We start from the raw sequence: 20,120 nt of genomic DNA on the forward strand, positions 1-20,120 counted from the left end.
TAAGTTCAATAAAAACTTTCCAACAATACTTACTTTTATTAAAGAAAAATATAAATGACCGCGAATTTAGACATCTCCCATATTTATTAAAATTTTTTAAACAAAATCAAGAAATGCTTCGCTATGATTTAAAAGAATTTATTCGTCAAATAGAATTAGTTGAGGAAGAAATAAATTCAAGATTTAAAGATTTTAATAAAACTGAAATAATTGTATCTTTTATCAATAATCCATTTCAAGAAAACTTGAACATCACAGAAATTTCAAATAAAATTAGTGGGCTGTTTGATATAAACCAAGCTGAAGTAGAACTTGAGATAATAACCATTCAGAATAGTTTACATTTAAAATCAATAAACAATGAAGTCATTTGGAAGTATGCACATGAAAAATTCCCAATATTAACTGATATTGCGCAAAAAATTCTGTCGCGTTTTGGATCGACATACTTGTTAGAATCCGCTTTTTCAAATATGACGTCATAAAAATCAATTAAGAAACCAAATTACAAATGATCATTTGGATGATTGTCTCCGATTGGACACTTCTTCATATCAATTTGACTATGAAAATATTGCGAGGTCCAAACAATGCCAAATTTCACATTAACTTTTTTTTTTTTAATCAACCAGCATTTCCTGTAACTCGTGAGTTTGTAATCAACCTGCTGTTTTTTCTAACTTTGGTTTTCCAAAATAGAGAAATATTTTATTCCAATATATATATATTTTTTTGTTGTGTTAAAATATTTGTTGTATTAAAATAATTAAAAGTGATAAATAAATTTTTAAATACACAAATAAAGTTTTTAGTTGGGTATTTTTTTTTTAGTTGTTTATTTTTAGTTGTTTATTTGTGCGTAATCAGATATCAGATTGGGTGAACGTGATCTATATAAGAGAGTAGATCGCCGAATAAATTTTTATAGAAAAGTAGCTCGGGTAGTAAAAAAAGATTGAACACCACTGCACTAGGCTAACCACGTGGACAGCTAATTTAATTTTATTATTAAATAGAATACTGACTGAACAAAATATAAATTCTTTAGTTTGAAGGTGGTGACCTAACGCATGCATTTTTGAGTTGTTTACGTGAGAGGTTTTATATATATAACTTCGATCGAACACAGTAATGATGCTAATGCATTCATATTGAAAGGCAAGAATATATACTCGTATTAGAGTAAATCACAGAGAAAGAACAAAAATTAAACCAACAGGAAAGTATCAAAATCTATACACTAAACGTGGATAGTCAGCGATATTAACAATGTGCTGGCTGGTTTGAATAAGTCATCATCAGATTATGAAGGATAAAATATTCCCTATTCTATTTAATTACAAATTTTAATTACCTAATATAAACATTTAATTTGAAGTCTGGAGGATCGGTTTTAAAGAGATCAGCTCCATATACATAATGATCAGGTCTTTTCTTTTATCACTCGTTTTTTGCCTTATTATGGTGTAAAATTTAAAATGTTACAAGCTGAGGATTGGAATTAGGAGATTAAAGTAAAATGGTTATTTATTTGCTATTTGATTTGTAAAATTAATCTGACTCAATGTATTCTTTGAAATGGCCGATCTGTCAGTTTTAGAATGACGATGAGTTGGAGAAAATTAAAAATATATATGTAATCCCAGTTTAAGTAATATATCTACATTTTTATTTGCTTTAAAAACAAATATTTTATATCGTAACCAAACTTGGACCCTGCAATAAAAAGCAGAATCTCATTTTTCAGATCTTCCAGCACTTGTGCTACAATCACTACACGATATTGCGATACTAATGGGTAAAAAGCATGTATTCGGTTATATGATTTGATAAGACCGAAATAAACGATAAATATTTGAATTTGAATTTATCTAAACGACAATCAGAATTGCTTGGATCCTATCTTCAGCAGTCAACTTACTAGCTCCAGGAAATAAAATGTAATTTATTTTTTATTTCTTTTCTAAACAAATCTCGGTTCATAATTCTAAGCAAGGAATAGATTGTGTTGTTGCTATGATCTGGGTGGCTTTTCAAGAGAAATTCATTCACCGAAATTTCAACGTTTTGTTTGAATATCCTTCCAAAACAGGCTTACATTTTGTTATATAATAGCAACAGGGAGTCTTTTATGCGCTTCCACTTTAGCAATATTTTTCAAGTATTGGTACAAGGGCTCACATTACAATATTTGTCTAACTGTTGCGTATGAAAGGAGAATTTACAGAACGGTGCTGATTTTTTCTGCTTATAAAGAACGAGGCATTCTATCAATTAAATTTGCCCTTTCCGAAACCAAATTATACCAGAGAGAAGATGACATATTCTTCATTACCCCGAAGAAAATATTTCCGTCACAATGGAATATAAACAGAATCTCTTATAAGCAAAAAGTTAAATCATGAGAGAGATGTTTGAGAATATTTATTGGATTTCAAAGTAATAAAATATTATCATTTGAATAACTAAAAATGAATCGCACTAACTGAGTTACAGCAGTTTCTCTCCAAATTAAATGCACTTCATCCCATCACCTTAGAAGAAGAAGTAAATAACCAATTATCCATTTCAGATCTTTTAATTCTTCGTGTAAACCAGATGGTGGCCAACATTTTTTGTTTTTCAGAAGACATACAAACCGTAACATCCCCTGAAAGCGAAAATGCTGGAACTATTAAAACATTAGTACATCGTGTCCATTCTTCTGACGAACTGTTAAAGAAAGAATTGCAACATATTAATTCCACCTTTTTATCAAATGGTTTTATGAATTCTTTAATCGAAAAAGCTTTTAACAGTAATGGTAGCTCTCCCTTTTCCAGTACACGCGAGTTATTCCTAAGCATAAGTCGCATTCCTATCCCTTATGAGTGCAAGGCATTACCGAACGCACAGCGATAGTTTTAAAACCACTGAATATTTTTGTTGCCTTTTGCCCCATCAGAAAAAATCTCCTTTCTCGCTTCTCCTAAGGACAGGCTTCCACTTCTCAATTATCCAAGCGTCTACCAGATTCCTTGTTCTTGTGGGTTATCTTATTTTGTAATAAAACGGAAGATCTGCTTTTATTGCCTAGAACACGTCTTATATTAAACACTGAGCCCAAACAGTCTAGATTTGCGGAGCATGCTATCGACATTAAAGAGTTTATTGGAAAAGGACAAGAGCCTTTCATGAAAGTCCCTTCTTTATAAAGAAACGTGTGAAACTTTACTTTACGAAATTTAAATATATTTATTAATTTATTTATATTGCTTGTAATATTTAATTTTATCATCAACAATCCTATACAATTCTCTTATTTTGTATAAAAAATAATAATAATCCGTCTTGTAGCACTTAGGAGGGCGAAGGACGCTAGCAGCATTGTGTTTACCACAGTGTCATATTGCTACGCGCGCAAGCATATGCACGTCATAGTGAGATGCAAGCTATTAGCGTAATGCGGCACTGTCCATCGCGCAGTTCCACTGTTGTTTATATGCAGTTTGTGCCAGTAGTAGAGTGTTCGCAGTGCTTATCGTGTTTACTCCGTCTCTTTAAATATTTGGACATTACAATTGAAGACATCACATTTCATAGTTTTTATTTTAAAACATTATTAGGGTTATGATAATGGATTTTATTTTCATATAATTTTGAATTATACTAAACTGTATAATTTTATCGATAATAAACAATATTTTTTCATGTTTAATTTTTTTTTTTTAATTTTTGCCATAATTTTGATATTTTATCCAAACACGTATACACTGTACTTACAGTGTGTATGTATATTTCGAAACTTGCAGCACCCCCACGATTTCAAGCCACGAGCCGCCACTGTATATATTTATATAATTGTTTTTTAATTTAGAAAATCGTTCCTTTATTGAGTTATTTTGCATTAGCTGATCAGGTGGCGCTTTAAAAAAAAAAAAAATGTTTATATTGTTTAATTGTCATTCTGTGATCTTGAACCGACGATGCCTATTATAAGCAGACGAAAATTCAACGCTAATAAAGTCTTTTGCGTAGGTTTTCCTTCGCTTTTAGAATTCTTTTGAAGAGATGTTTTATGGGCTGCAGTAAAGCTGAAAATATTACTGCAATGACTGAAGAGTAAAATAAATATTAACATTAGGACTTGACGGTAACAGAATCTTAGTCAACTATTCGTGGTTTATTGAGAGCGAGAGAAACGCGAAAATGTTTACAAAAGGAAATGAGGTGTTTAAAGAGTTTTAAATTTATGCCCATTTTAACAAGATTTTTGTTTAATAGTTTTAAATTTTTTAGGTTAATTAATAATACTTAATTAGCATATAATCTACAGTTAACCGTTTCAGTAATTTAATACATAAATTTGCTAACGTATTGCGAATTGATATCAGCGTGATGTTGTTTCGTACTTCAGCGTAGGAATTTTTTTTCTTTTCATTATTAAGAGTGATTTTTTTCTTTGCTTGTATGGATTAAAAATCGGAATCGACAAAAAATGAGTATATCCGCCAGGTTAAAAATGCCATTCCCTAACCATAAATTGTACTTTTGCTTTCGCCTTTATTTTCTCTTAGCATTGGAGTAATTTGACCGGTGTGACCACCATTAGTACTTTCGTACTAGATCTACTACTTTCTTCCTTTCGAATAATAATGACAACGACATGAGAGTTAGACATATGAGTTTAATGTTTTTCTATTCTCCCACTTCCCCATATGTCACATTCAGCGACACAAGAATATGATTTTTCTTTTTTTCCTCCCCCTCTCACTGTTCGCTAGTCTTCTCTCCCTCCCCCCGATCCTGTACTCACGCAATCCGACTGACAGTAGCCAATGAAAATATATTCTTCGCTATTCAAATACTTCTCGGCGTTATAAGATCATGACAACAACGAAAACAAGCGGAAAAATTAAATATTTTAATATGAGTAACCACCTTTTATTGATGCACAACGTAATTTGGACCCCGTTATGTAAAGGGGTCCCACATTTAAACCTGCACACAACAATGGAATTGTCGGGAAATTTAAAATTAAAATGTTTAAAAAAATTTCAAACTTCAACAATGAGATATATCTCATTGTTAATCGATGTACGAATTTCAATTCATTGCTCGCAGTTTGATTTGAAGTAGGCGTCTGTTCAGTACAGTGGGTTTGAAGTCCAGTGTTTTTATTAATTTTATTAACAATAACTTGTTAAGTTCTTCATCAAAAATATTATTATTTAGATTTTTCTTTTCAACATGGACGAGTGGCAAGAAAACTTTCCTAATTTAAATTTGAAAATCTAAATCTCAGGGGAAAAAAGGAACTGAAATAATATTTTTAAGAAGTGACAATAAATAAGAAAAAAAAAAAGAAATCAACTACGAAGTCCCTTATGAATAGACTCCTTTTGACAAAAGAAACATTTAAACATTCATCAACTGCAGATTTTACTATTTCTGAAGAGTTAATTTAGTAAAATAAGATAATAATATCGTAAAATGCCTAAATAGAGTGAAACGAGAGCAAATAAAAATCTAATACTTTTTTTTTTCAGATTTACTGAAATACCTTTTTACTGCATAAGTTAGTACTGAATATTTTCTGAGTGGTCAATCAAAATTTTTTTACTAGATCGATAAATATCCCATTATCACATCAAGCATCGATCAGTGAATATTATTTATATCATTATGTGAATTATTTCACATATTGGTGTATGAAATGATTAATTTTTTTAACTTGAAATTAATTAAAGTTTAAATTTTTTTATAGTTTTATTCATATATTTTAATATATTTTTATTAAATTATATATATATTACAAAGAAAATTGATACATTGAATGCCATTTTGGAAAACATGCTACTAATTTAATTGAAGGCTTTACAGATATGGTAAATTCATATTTTAATTTCACTTTTACGACGCACGCAGCAACACCGCTTCGTGATAACACTTGGCAAAATGAAATGTCGTATGTGTTCTTAGGCAGCCTAAGAGAATTTTGGACGAAGATCCCTTTCGCTACTTCTAGCAAGTATTGCTCGAAAGAATGAAAACTGAAGGTATGAATCTTTGGTTGAAACAACATAGCAACCTGGTTGTTCAGTTTCTGATTATTATAAGTGCATTTTCCTATTCGTATTGTAGGCTATTTGTTGTCGTACTGTGTATTTTTAGGCTTAATTGAGCCCTATCTGATAATTTAATAGAATATACGCGTTTTGTGATCCACGCTTTCGTTATAACTGCTAGTTTCTCAGCGTAATGAGAGTAAAATCAGACGTCTAACTAGAAGCACGAGTGTTTCGAGGACCTTTGTTCAACTGGATGCACTGCCAACTGAACTCATTAAACTCCTCTCCAATGACATTTTAATTATATCGGCAGAGAACGTAAGACAAGAGCAGACTTCTCTAAATCGGCATCAGAGAAGTGTCTTTTGAGTTTTATAATATCCTCTCGTGCAGATATTAAGTGCACTCTCATTAAATGTGCGATTGAACCACTGTTCCAGACGGATTAGATATGGAACGTTATCATTAAAGATACTTAGAGATGCGAATATATCTTCACTAATTACCTACGCTGCCATCGATCTTTAGGCATGCCGGAGAATGGAGGATATGTATATACAGCACTCGGGAAGATCAAAATTGCATTCTGCTTATTACCCACCATTACATGAAAAGATATCTTCGAGACAAATCCTGTGATGATAAACCTACTCCGCCTAGTTACCGATCTAATGATACTTCTGACAGTGATGAAGTTGCTTTGCTCATTTTACTAAAATCAGCCAATAGTAGGCAGGTATACATAAGAAATTATCATTTTCCCCATAATATATTTATAAAGAAGATTTTTGAAGCAGGTAGAAATCAAACAATGTAGTTTTTGTATCGTAATGGTGATAAAGCTGGACAAACAGCAAACAAAAGAAACAAACAACAGAACAGCACTTCTTATGTGTGTACAGCTATCCGAGCTGTGTGCTAATTAAAGGCTTTGAAATATCCTTACAGGTTTCAGGTGAATGGGAGTTTAGTACTTAAAATATTTTTCTTTGTATGAATACCAGATTAACTTCGTCTTCTCTCTTGCATGTTAGGCTCAATGGGCTGTTACTCTCACTCAAGTATCCTGGCTTATTAGTGGATTGTTGCTTCTCGAAACCTGATTTTGCTTCGATAGTGTGACGTACAGTTTACGTCATCTGTCAAATGAGTACATTCTTTGTCTTGTAGATGAATAACCTGATTTCTGAAATGGCGGGGGTGGGAGGAGACATCTTGCATCCCTCTAAAAGCTCGTATCTAAATAAATGCAAAAATAAAAAAAAGTTTCACGCATTATAGATGGGACTCGAACCCACTTCCTTTGAAGTGAAAGATTTCCGTTACTCACTGAGCTACGGAGGCCTTTGCTAAGTTAATATATACTGAAAACAAGCTCCATACTAAAGAGAGGGGAAAGATTGTACTCGTCCTCCCTCCTCGTCACATGACCAAACCCATCTCAACCCTGCCTCCTGTATCTTTGCTCCTAAGTTCGTAACTTTCACCGTTCCCGTTACACAGCCATTTCTCAGACGATCCTTTCTGGTCACACCGCACATCCACCTAAGCATTCTCATCTCCGCTACCTCCATCCTGCTGATATTATTTTTCCTCGCGGCCGCAGTTGTCATAGCTGGTCTCACTACTAGATTAAGGTAAATGATGTGTTTCAGAAATAATTCCTATTCAACCCCCTCACACACACTGCAAACAAACATCAAAGATGAAAATCAAATCTTTATATCGGATAAAAATAAATAAAAAGTAATGAAAACATGACGTTTAAACTAATTGCCAAAAACAGACATATGCTAGTAAGCATAACACAATTTATCGGCATAATTATATTCATTTTCCATTTTTTATTTATCTAAAATTTTATAGCTAAAATCTCTCATTATTTTTGAATTTTTCGAATTCACAGTTTCAGCTAACAACGTCCAGAATAAAGGCCGATTTCCAGTAAAAAAATTGCAACACAGCATTTGCCTCGCTCGAAGTATTAGTAACGCTAAATCTGCCAAATTAGTTAAATCTAGCGAAGAGGGAGTCGGTGCATTGGCATTGCTCTTAACTAATTAATTTCACGCCACTTGAAAACTCCTATAATCAGACTAGCAGTGGTGTCCCATCGGACAGTAAAAATCATCTACAACGCAAACACATTTCGTTTTGTAAAACAAACACAATGTTTTATGGCTCGCATTGCCTTTAAATCCTTAACAATTGTAGTTAATGACTTGACATGTTTTAAAAACAAACTATTGTTCAATTAGTCGGTGCAGTTTTTTTTCCGGGGACTCCCATTTTTCGAATAGTTAGCTTAATACTATTTAATAATCATATTGATCGATTGAATCTCCAGAAATGATCGTAGATATACGGAAAACAAAGTTCTCTTTCTCTTGCTCGCTTTCCTGATCCCAAAAATGCTCATTTAAGCCAACAGTACGCATTAGTGGGTGACAGAGCTGTTTCGTAATTAGTATGTTTACGCACCGGCATATTGGTTGCGCGAAGGAGTAGTGCTGGTGATTTGTTGTCATTACCAAACCACCGCTTGCCGATAATGCGTTTCTGAGTTCAACAAATGATTCTTGTAAGCAACTCTTCATCAGAGACAACTGTAATACTCCGATATCTGCACCGAGAAAATGAATCAAGAGAATGCTCTCATTGGAGATTCTATTAAAGCCCCTCGATGATTACAATGCCCCCATTGTGAGTAGATAAGCAGATGTGGTATTTAAAAGCCTTACGGTTTTATTAACACACAAACGTGGAGTATTAACAATTAGGAATTATCTATAATACACATTGTTAGTATTTTAAAATATTTTAACAATACTAGCAGGTAACGATAAAACCCAGTTTCAAATGTATATCCTAGCAATTCACACTGTTAGTTGTACCGCTGACATTATTGAAATATCAACGTTAGATTACTGAAATATAAAGCCAAAATGTTTCAATTTGGCATAAGTAAGATATTAAAATAGAGTATATTAAGGATCCATTAGTATTTTATAGCCAAATATAGAAAATAAACAAATAAAACGTTTCGAAAGTTACCAGACAGTTTATGAGACAATAACTTTAGTTTGCCCCACTTAAGAGTTCTGTCCATGTTCCCCTTTTACTGGTGCTCAAACTGGGTTTTACCAGCCTGACATCTATTTACCCTGATGACAACCAATTAATCTGTTCAAAAAAAAAAGAAAGAAAGAAAGAAAGAAAAACACCATAGGTCTATAACCAAGACCTCAGTTATTAAGAGTCAGTCTATAGATTCATTCCAATCTCTTGATATCTGAATTTCCATGGTCTACATTGTTGATCCTGAACCTTAAGAAAGAAAAGGGATGGAGGGAGTCCATACCTGGGTGAGAGCTGATTGCTAAGAGTGATGAACATAATTTTCTTAATGATTCTAATGAGGTATGTAAAGAAGCGATGTCTGAGGACTAGGATGTCAAATCCACTTTGTGAGTGACGGAGAAGATATTGCACCTCCACCCCTCTTGGTGGAGGCGATATCAAAAGAACTGAAGAGTTTGTACAAATCAGCTTCTGTGATATTCTAGGATGGATCACATGTAACACAGCAGACAAGGCTTGACATGTATATGTATGAGAACAAGCAGAAATCTCGCATGTCATCACATATTCCTTAAAAAGTCCTTAAAAGGACCGGCTAGATGGGCGAAGCAAGAATGCTTTTCATCTTCCCCGTTATCTGAAGAGGAGAGTGTAAGGATACGGTGTTATTGAGCTACATAAATCTCTGATCATGGCAGGAGGGGTAACAGCAATAGCAAAGGCTCAGTTAGAACTTCATTGGATACAGCATTCCCATCCATTACCCTCCCTGGGTACCCATTTTAGTCGCCTCGTATCTATATCATGTCGATGCATGAACTACATTGATGCTATTCTTATCCCGGCAACCACACGGGGATCACATATTCCTTATCCTTATATATAGTCCTTATAAGGACTGGCTTAAAGGGGAGAAGCAAGAATGCTTTTCATCTTCCCCGTTATCTGTAGAGGATAGTGTAGGGATAAGGTGTTATTGAGCTATTAAAGCTCTGATCATGGCAGGAGGGTAACAGCATTGCCATCCATTATACTCGAAGGGTATTAATCACCGCATCTCACGGTCGATCTTCTCCTCCCATCCAGATATTCCTTTTTTTATATTAATCACCGCATCTCACGGTCGATCTTCTCCTCTCACCCGCCTTCCTTATAGTCCTTATAAGGACTGGCTTAAAGGGGCGAAGCAAGAATCCTTTTCATCTTCCCCGTTATCTGTAGAGGACAGTGTAGGGATAAGGTGTTACTGAGCTATTAAAGCTCTGATCATGGCAGGAGGGTAACAGCAATAGCCGAGCCTCAGTTAGAACTTCATTGGCTACAGCATTGCCATCCATTACCCTCCAAGGGTATTGGATTGAATGAATCAATCACCGCATCTCACGGTCGATTGATCAATACTGTTCACCCAATCAGGGTCTGTCCCCTCTCACCCGAATATTCCATTTCTTTCATTAATTATATTAATAAGTGAAATATTATTAGGTGCATAATTTAATACTAAAGTGTAAAGCAAAACTTTTTTAATTTACAGTAATCATGTCATTATAATAAAGAATATTATAAATCCATCTATATTTTATAGCCAAATTTTAAAAATCTTCAAGATTTTTGAAATTTACCAAAAAAACGTTTATGAGAATGCAACCTTCATCGGAGTTTCCTGGGATAATTACGGATCGATCTATAATATCCTCATTTCTAATAATTCACAATTATCAATAATAAATTTTAAAAAATACTATATATATATATATAACAATAATAGACATTAAGCATGATAACAGCTCCATTGTTGAATGTAACCTGCTTATCTTAAAACTCTTCGAATAAAATCAGCGTAGTGGACAAAATCAAAACTAAATTTCCTGGCAGTGTGCTGTCCCATATGCTTAGAAATGCTTTGTAATCTCCACGACTTGAATCACTGCCAGAACTCAGTCTTCTCGGATTTCCTGAATACACTCACAGACAACTCGTTTGGTAATTAGCGTTGAACTATTTGAACCCGCGCGGCTATTTCCTCGGGCGATATTTTAAAGGTAATGGAAGAAGGACATCCCTCCAAAATCGGAGAAAACAATTGAACGCGAACTTCGTTTAATTTGCTGAATTTGGAGGTAAATTGTTTCAAGTATTCGCATTTATTTACTTTGCAATAAATTCGCCACATGGAAACTTCAGCAAAGGTAAGCAAAGAACATTAGCATTATTGACGTTGAAATTTTATGTATATATTTATTTGCTTATTTTTAAGCTACTCTAACTTTGAGGGTATATCCAGTAACTAGTAGATTCTATTGTAATTTTCTTCCTAAAGCTCTATTTAAACAATAACATTGAGCAAAATTCAAAGACGAGTTCTCTATGCAATGCTATCAATTTGTTGCTGCATGCTTGTTTACAAAATTAGGCATGCCGTTTGATCCACGCATGACGTAATATCTCGTACCTTTGTCACCTTTTTAAACGAAGACTGTTTTTATGAAAATCGACTGATTTGACTGTCTTCAAAACAATATAAGAAAGATTTAAAATTTACGCGGGATCAGAACGCTGTTGGTCCTATAGTAACATTTCGAATTTATAGAAGAGCTGATGCACTTTTGTAAGATGGTGTTTCTCCTTTGGTACTTCCTGAAAATTTTTTTTTTTCACAAACATTATTTCAACATTTAGTGGACTTTCACAGTACATGGATGCCCACTAAATGTCACAGCTGTGTTGGGTCAAGACAGAAGAATCGAGTAATATGGTTTCACTCAAGTTCTTCAATGTTGGCAACGATAAAGTTTACTGTCTTTCTATAATAAATGCAGAAATTTTGGAGAATTCAGAAAATAAATATTCAGATTATCTTAAAATTCCACCTAAAGATTATAGACTTCTAATCATAAAATTTCTGTTAAGGAGCGTCTTGTAGTCAGTCCACATACTTTCAATCTGTCCTCATAATCTACAGTCTTCTTCGCATCGATTATACGGCTTCGTTATTCCCCCCCCCCTCCCGAAACCCAGATGACCAAACCTACGCACAGTAGTCCAAGTGCGGTCTTATCAAGGTCTTGTGAAGAGACAAAATGACTTCATCTTTATACGTCAGTGCTTGTTTCAACATCGCAGTTATCCTTTAAGTTGTATTTGAATTTTTTTGCAGTTGGAACCTTGAACTTCAAAGTCCTATCCTCCACAATGCCAAGATTCCTAGCTTCTTCCGTTTCTGATTTGTGGAATTATGTTTGTGGAAATCTAACCACGCCAAAGTGCATACTTTTACACTTATTAACATTACACGTTAGCCCAGAATTGCAAACAAGTCAGGTCACTTTATAAGTAGTTTAGCAGATTGACCTGCCTATATTTGCATCAACTGCGAACAATTGAACATCTCCTTCCAGGTCCTTCCCAATATCACTAACGTGTAGATTGAACAACAACGGTCAAACGATTAACCACCATGTCACCACTGATCACCTTATATCTGACAGATTCACGCCACTTCGTATGCCTGTCCTTGAGCCACCCACTTACTCATGACAATATTTTATATTCCAGTATATTTATGCAGAAGCCTTTCACTTAGCATCCTCAAATGCTTTAACAAATCCAACAGTAGTATATCCATTCCCTAATTCAACTCACCCGTTATATTATTACATATTCTTACCAAGCATCTCAGACATGATCTCCCTTTCGTAAACCCATGCGGTTCTTTGCAGAAACATATCTTCATTTTCATCCATTTCTGTATGAGAGTTCTAACTTTTCTAAAATCTCTACCATCAGAGATACTAATTGATCAGTAGTTAGACACATTGGTTTTTGTACCATCCTTGAACAACGGTGCTGTTTTATACATTCTTTCCATTCCTGTGGGATCTTTCTTAAGCAGAGATTGGAATTATACAAACATATCAACGGCCAAGCCAATACGACTGAACATGCCTTTAGCATAGATGGCGATATCTTTCCTATCTGTTTCTCTTTCCAAATTCCTATCCAATCTATGCAGCAGCAGCTATAGAACCACCTCACACGCTTCTGTCTTTAATTAGTAGAGTTGTAGTACTGCGAGCTGTGTTACATACACCCTGTTAGAGAAGTGACAACTCATTAATTGAACAATAATCGCATTTGCTTCTGACACAAGAGTACCATCTGCATCCAGTAAAGTTATTCTTCCACATCCATTCTTCTTTTATTTGCAGCATAACGATAAAATTTTTTGGGTTGTCAAAAGCCTGCACAGTCTTTTACTTTTCATACGCCGAATTGTCTTCCCGCACGACACTCGTAACTCTTCAGTCTTGAGATTTATATACTTCATAATTCCTCTCACGATATTCCTTCTTCATCATCTTATGGATCTCTTGTTTAATGAAACTGCACATCCATTTCACTCCCATTCCATTTGTTCTTTGAACTCTAGGAAGACCCATTCAGATACGGTACTGCATTATTTATGCATCTTTTCAAATCTTTCCATGCATTGGTGATATCTTCCCGACTTAACCGATACCGTGGGACCAAAGATAGTATTCTCCTAAGAGTGTGTCATGATTTCCAGCCTAATTGGTCAGCATGTAACCCGTCCTAATTGGGATATCCACATAGTTGGCTACTTCCCAGGACAGTACGGCATGACCACTGTCACCATCTGGTGACGAAACATTTGCATTCTTAACCGAGACTTTTAAGTTTCTTCTTTCCCGCTGCTTGAGAAAGTTATCTTATAACTCAGTAAATTCTTTATTCTTGAGCTCTTTCTGCTAACCAGTCAATGTTTGGTTAGTTTAAGCCATTCATAATAATTCCTTAGTATTCATCAGGGTAACTGACGATGCATTTCTTCATCCCAGCAAATGAATCTCAAGGTCCACATATTTCATCATGTTAGCCTCAAACTCGCTACCACACAGGAGATTAGTTCTTTTGTAATTAGTGGAATTACTTCGGACGCCACTATTTTGCTTACTGGAGAGCAGAAGTTGTATAAAAATATGTTTGGCCTCTAAAACAAGATTTCTGTTTATGTAACCTAGATCGTTCCAGAGAAGTAACGTACTATAAGTATCACATTTCGCGACTGTGGTAAACAGTTCCAGTTGTTTCCAATTTAACCTCCTTACGTCCATTTATTTTTAGCCTCCAGAATTCAGAAGCAAACTGTGCATATTACATCTTGAATTTGTAATATCGACCATATAATAAATAGCTATATTACGGTTGCTGAATTCCTTGCTCTTTTTTTTTAGAAAATAAATAGCACCAATTTCTGTTATAAAATATGTTATTTCCTATTCTATAGAAGCTGCATCATAAGTTTTTAGCTTTGCATCCATTTTACGAATTTCTAAAAGCCGACTAAACATCTTTAACCAGAGTCGGCAATTGAGCGCATACCTTTACGTAAAGTAGATGTAACGCTAATAGCTTATAGAGGAGTTGTTGTATAATATAAATTGATACCATTTGTTTCCTAAAAATGCACTGTTTAATACCCATAGCACTATCGTCGAATTAAAAAAATGAAGAAAGAATGTAACAACCTCAATCTGCATCAACGAATACATCAGAATATAATTTAAAGAATTTTTGATGCACAGGCAATCAGAGCCTATCAAATTTAACTGAAACAAATCAAGCGAAATAATAAAAAAGTGCTTCTTAAAACTCCCTATCATCAAACTTGTATTTCATAAATTATGATACGGTACATTATTTGCAATCTAAGCCCGTTTCATATGAATTTATATGCGAAGTCTATTCAAATCATGAGGCATCATTTGCAATAGCATGAAGAATAACTTATAAAATGCATGAATAGCATCTAATCTCCGAGAATGGAGTCGTTGAATCAAATTCTGCACATCTACGAGAGCATTAATTCGCTTGAACAACAGTGCTGTTATAAACTATCTCTGAAGCAGCTGCTCTTTTGTTTGCAGTTTCACCACGAGAAATGAATATTCTTTAGTGGTTTAACGTATTTTAATTTAGTTTTCATTTGAATGCTTCGGTGAGAATTCTGCCACCAGGTGGATGCAAAACGCTCTCCATTGTTAAAACCATCAGACGTTTGGCAAATGCTTTCGTGAAAGGTAAGTTTGAATAAAATATTAATAGGCCTATAAATAATTTGTTAACATTATTTTCTCAGAAAAATAATTAACTATAAATTACATTATTGATAGCACGAATTCAAAAGACAAAGAGCCCAGAAGAGTATTATCTATATGCATTATTCAAAATGAACATAAGGGAAGATTAAACTGTACATAAAGAACGTAAAAAGATAATATCTAAGAAAGTTATAACACAGTCTGGAATTTCTGCAGTATTTGTATCAATTAGTCGGATTTATTTCTTCTTTTGTTCTGTATGGTAAATCTTGGGCGGAAGAAGTTGAAATACGTAATACTTCACCTACTTGACGGAGATTAAAATGGGGGGGGGGTTTCAATGTCTTGATTCAATCCGTTTGTGTGAAATGTCGTTTTTCGCTTCAACTGTGTATTGCCGTATTTTACTAACATTCCTTGCTTCTCTGTTTATTTAAAAAACCCTTTTAGTCACTCTTTTTTTTAGTCCTGAAATTAATCGCAAAAAAATTAATTGGTAGCTTATAGAAAGGAATTCATTTAGTAAAACACTATTCGTTCCCAGGAGGACAAAAAATCATACAAAATACTTTTTTTTATGTGCACGGTCTGAAAAATTACTTCAGACTCTTTAAGTAGAAAATTGATAAATTAAGTAACCACCAAATTAGTATTTTTTTCCTTCCTCCACACACCAGTTAGTTAATCATCATGCCAAAATCGTAAATACTAGTAGCTGCGCTCATGTTAATTAAGTTGACAGTTAGAGAAAAATAAATAATAATGCACAAATGGTAACTGGCAGGCAGTACGTGGGGATTTTCAGTTAAATGACGATTTTAATTGTGAATTGCTTATTTGTTCCAGAGAAAATTTTAGTGCTAAATTTAACAGTCCTAAAGGTATTCCATAGTATCGTTGTTTATCGAAAATTCTATGAATTTTTTTATATACGAGGGGGGGGTCTAGAAAGTTCTGATAAACACCTAGAAGAAAAATGATATTAAAGCAACTGATAAAACCACAAGAAAGAGCATACTTGTACCGGAGTTATGAAGGTAACTCATGTCTTTCTTGCGGTTATATCTGTTGCTTTAATATCAATTTTCTTCTAGGTATTTATCAGAACTTTCCAGATCCCTCGTATATTAACGTCACACAATCTATACGACACTTCATCGTAAAGGGCTATTTGTTTATGCCGACCAGGAACAGATACGTTGCGGCAAGTATGGCATATGTGGATCGATAAAATTCATGGCGTTTTTGTAGTATCTTCTGTGAATATAGTTTGACATTGTCTCAACTACAACCGGCTATTATTGCCTCTTGTTTAAGGTAAATCAGCTACGACATAGTATTACCTATCTGGAGAATGCTTGCAATGGATTAGTTTTGAATGACCCATTATAAAATGGGGATGCGGGAAAGTGATTCTTGGCAGAGGAACGGTTAGTTTTCAGTTACTACCGAAGCATCTGAGGCCAGTGTATTATAAACTGCAACTGTTATTCTGGCTGGTTTCCGTATTTCGTACCGACTGAAATGTAGAAAGTTCGTCATATTCCAGTTTAAATTTATTCGGAAATTTTTAATCCCACAATTTCCGTTGAATTTATTCAATTACGAGTTGCATCAATGATATTTAAAATGAGGTAATGTTTAAATAAAGTAGTTAATGCGTTTAGTAGTAATATTAATATATCTCTAATGGAATACTCGGGTACAATACATTACTCATCTCTCAGCAACGACCTCTGCCTGCAAATAGTTGAACCAAAGCACTAAGAATTTCAATTCAACAATATAACCAATTTTTATCTTTGATAATTTGCATTAATTCCTCCTTTCTCTTTGATGTATTATTATGCAATAAGTTCCATTTCAACCTATACGCACTGTGAACATATAATCAAGCTATTAGAAATATTTATTTAATCCAAGGTTCACTGACAACCTATATGTTATTTTTTATTACAATTTCGAAGTTGCAATTCTTGGTGTGTTTTTCCTGCCTTTTATTGCAATGAATTTATTGATGCCCAGTTGTGTAAGACATTCTTAACTTTCCAGTCGCATTCTGTACGAATAACTCTTTGCACCGTTTATTTAAAAAAATATTAATATGTAGTTCCTCTTGGAACTATATTAAAAACTTACTTTACCCCTAAAACAGGCTTTTGCCATTTCCAAACACTAGTAATGTCAACTTGCAAATGCAACTATTTTTTATTCTCGTGTGAGAGAGTTAACATACTCCTGACGACATCAGTCACTGTTGCATTTCGATCAATATCAGAATGCCAAACCTATCTCGTACTTACCCACTCTCATTCGCGTTTATATTATACCTTATTGAATAATTCATAATTCGTGTTATTATTTGGACTGTACAATTTCGGCCACTTCTAAAGTATTGCAGTTAGGTATACTAGTCAAGTCGTGACTTATCTCAGTTATCAAAGAAACTGATATAAATCTTAACTGACTAAGCAGCACAGTGACAAAAATTAGCCAAGTACAATCTAGTTTAGGAAGCCGATCATACTGCATTGTTGACACACATGTATAGAATCAGCTAACAATAAACAGTAAGAGATTATTACGTACAATACGCAACAATCCAAATAACATAAAAATGTTTGATAAACACAATATATATTGTAGATAAACTGTTGTAATTCGTTTGCTTCAATTTATTACGATTGTGCTAATCCATCTTTTGTAATTAACTTTCTTAACCGCCTGCCAACTACTTTGCCAATGACGCACACGTACTTCCATATACTTAACAATATCCTCGTGCTCGTGTATGCACGCATCTTAAACTAAAACAAATATCGTTTTTGAAAACATCACAAGTTAATTAAAATGGTTTGATGATTCCACACGTAGTTCCTCTCTTTTTTTTTTCTTTTTTGCTATCATTATGTCATCTTTCACTGCTCAGTAACGTGAAGACATTCGTGTAGCAGGTGGAATATTAGCAACTCACATACCACTATGAATGTGTTTCACATAGTCAATAAACTACTCCAGCCTGCTTTCAGATGACCCTCGCTGGGAGCTGCTTCATGGATACATTATTCCCGAAGGTGTTCGCACTACCCCTCTGTGTACAGGCGACAGCTGTCGTGCTAGCTGTAGGAATTCGTCACCGGTCCTAAAGTGAGGCAGATGGTGCTAGCGATTCTTTACGTTCTAGCGATGAATCTCGTATGTTATTGATGCGGACGCAAGTAACAAGGTCAAAATAGCAACGCAGACATCTCTTCTCGCAAACTTGTAATACTTTGCACTTTTCTAAGAATTATTCACATACCAAATAAGAACTGACGCACACTTGTGTGCGTCGCTAACATACTGGAATGTCGGTTCTGCGCCGTCAAAATCGGATAAAGAATGCGCTTCTATCATTGAAAACAATAGCATATAACTCCATCTGTCGGATATTAGGGGGACTAATAATATTAATAATAAAAGCGTATATTCAAGAGGACATAAGGAGGAGATTAGCATCGCAATAGAAAATTAAACTTCCATATCAAAATCTCCTTGGAAACTCCGAAACTAAACTCAGTGTTGTAATTAATTTCATTTGACGCTTTTTTAGTAAATAATTTAAATTGAAATGGTATTAACGAGACGCAGATGGCCAAGAAAACGTACAAAAGACACGCAGCGAGAAACGTGGGCCTTGGGACTGTTAAAGTAACGTAAGAAATAGCGAAGAAAGAACGTAAATAGCTCCAGATCGAAGAAGAGACAAAAGAAGTTCCCGAACCATCTGGGATCGATTCCTGCAATCTTTTTATCCTTTCCTAAAGACCAAGCTGAGTGCTACGGCTATTATGAGAGATCACAGTTCCTTTCTCTTTCAATATATAAAAAAAAAAGGATCTCGGGTTGTGAGGTAGTTGACTCCGAGATCACTTTGACGGCTGACACTATGCTGTTACTTGTAACTAAGATCTAACTTTATTCTAGAAATTCCAGATGATTATTTCGTTCTTTTCGCTTCTAGTAAGCCTCTAATAATACTCATTTTCTGTTGGAAGAGTTTATCTAATAGACTGATGCCTCATTTCTCGAATAAAAGAGGTATTTGCTTTGCATTCCATGTGAGATGCTGAATGATTTTTCATCTTATAGCTCTTCGTGTACCACCATCGCTGGTTGTATAGTTTTTATTGTTTTACATATCTTATAAATTTTTAAAATTTAGATTTTTTTGTACGTTATAAAACTTATGGCGTATTTAGAATTTTGATTTGTTAAATAAAGTATTTCAAACCCTATTATTATATTTTAAATTATATTAGCATATATAATATTTTAAATCATATTAGTAATACTTATAAGGACTGGTTTAAAGGGTCGAAGCAAGAATGCTTTTCATCTTCCCCGTTATCAGTAGAGGACAGTGTAAGGATAAGGTGTTATTGAGCTATAAAGCTCTGATCATGGCAGGAGGGTAACAGCCGAGCCTCAGTTAGAACTTCATTGACTACAGCATTGCCATCCATTACCCTCCAAGGGTATTGGATTGAATGAATCAATCACCGCATCTCACGGTCGATTTTCGTCTCTCCATATTAGTAACATATTAATAATAACATAAATAACTATTTTTATTTAATTTTTTATGTTAAAAAAATTATGGTGTAGTTTGAATTTTCTGTTTATTAGAGCTGCTATATTTATTCGGATTAATATACTTAATTTTCATTTTCATTTTTTCATATTCATTTTTTTTCTAGAATTTAAGTGCATAGAAAAAAATATTCATTTTTTTCTATGCACTTAAATAATTTTTAATTCTTGCTTAGAGTACTGCTAAAATTACGAGAAGTTTTCCTCTCTCTAACTTTCATAAACTGATTTATAT

The 20,120-nt window shown here is 34.1% G+C and overlaps 1 protein-coding gene across 1 annotated transcript in view; it reads left to right on the forward strand.

The window, feature by feature from the left end:
• Nucleotides 1-20,120, forward strand: part of LOC150094686 (cell adhesion molecule Dscam1-like) — a 314,713-nt gene that overhangs the window by 48,807 nt on the left and 245,786 nt on the right. The window lies entirely within an intron of this gene.

The sequence above is a fragment of the Typopeltis vanoorti genome, chromosome 21, assembly GCF_054136105.1.
Source record: "Typopeltis vanoorti isolate ZY-2024b chromosome 21, IOZ_Tvanoo_1.0, whole genome shotgun sequence".
NCBI lineage: Eukaryota > Metazoa > Arthropoda > Arachnida > Uropygi > Thelyphonidae > Typopeltis > Typopeltis vanoorti.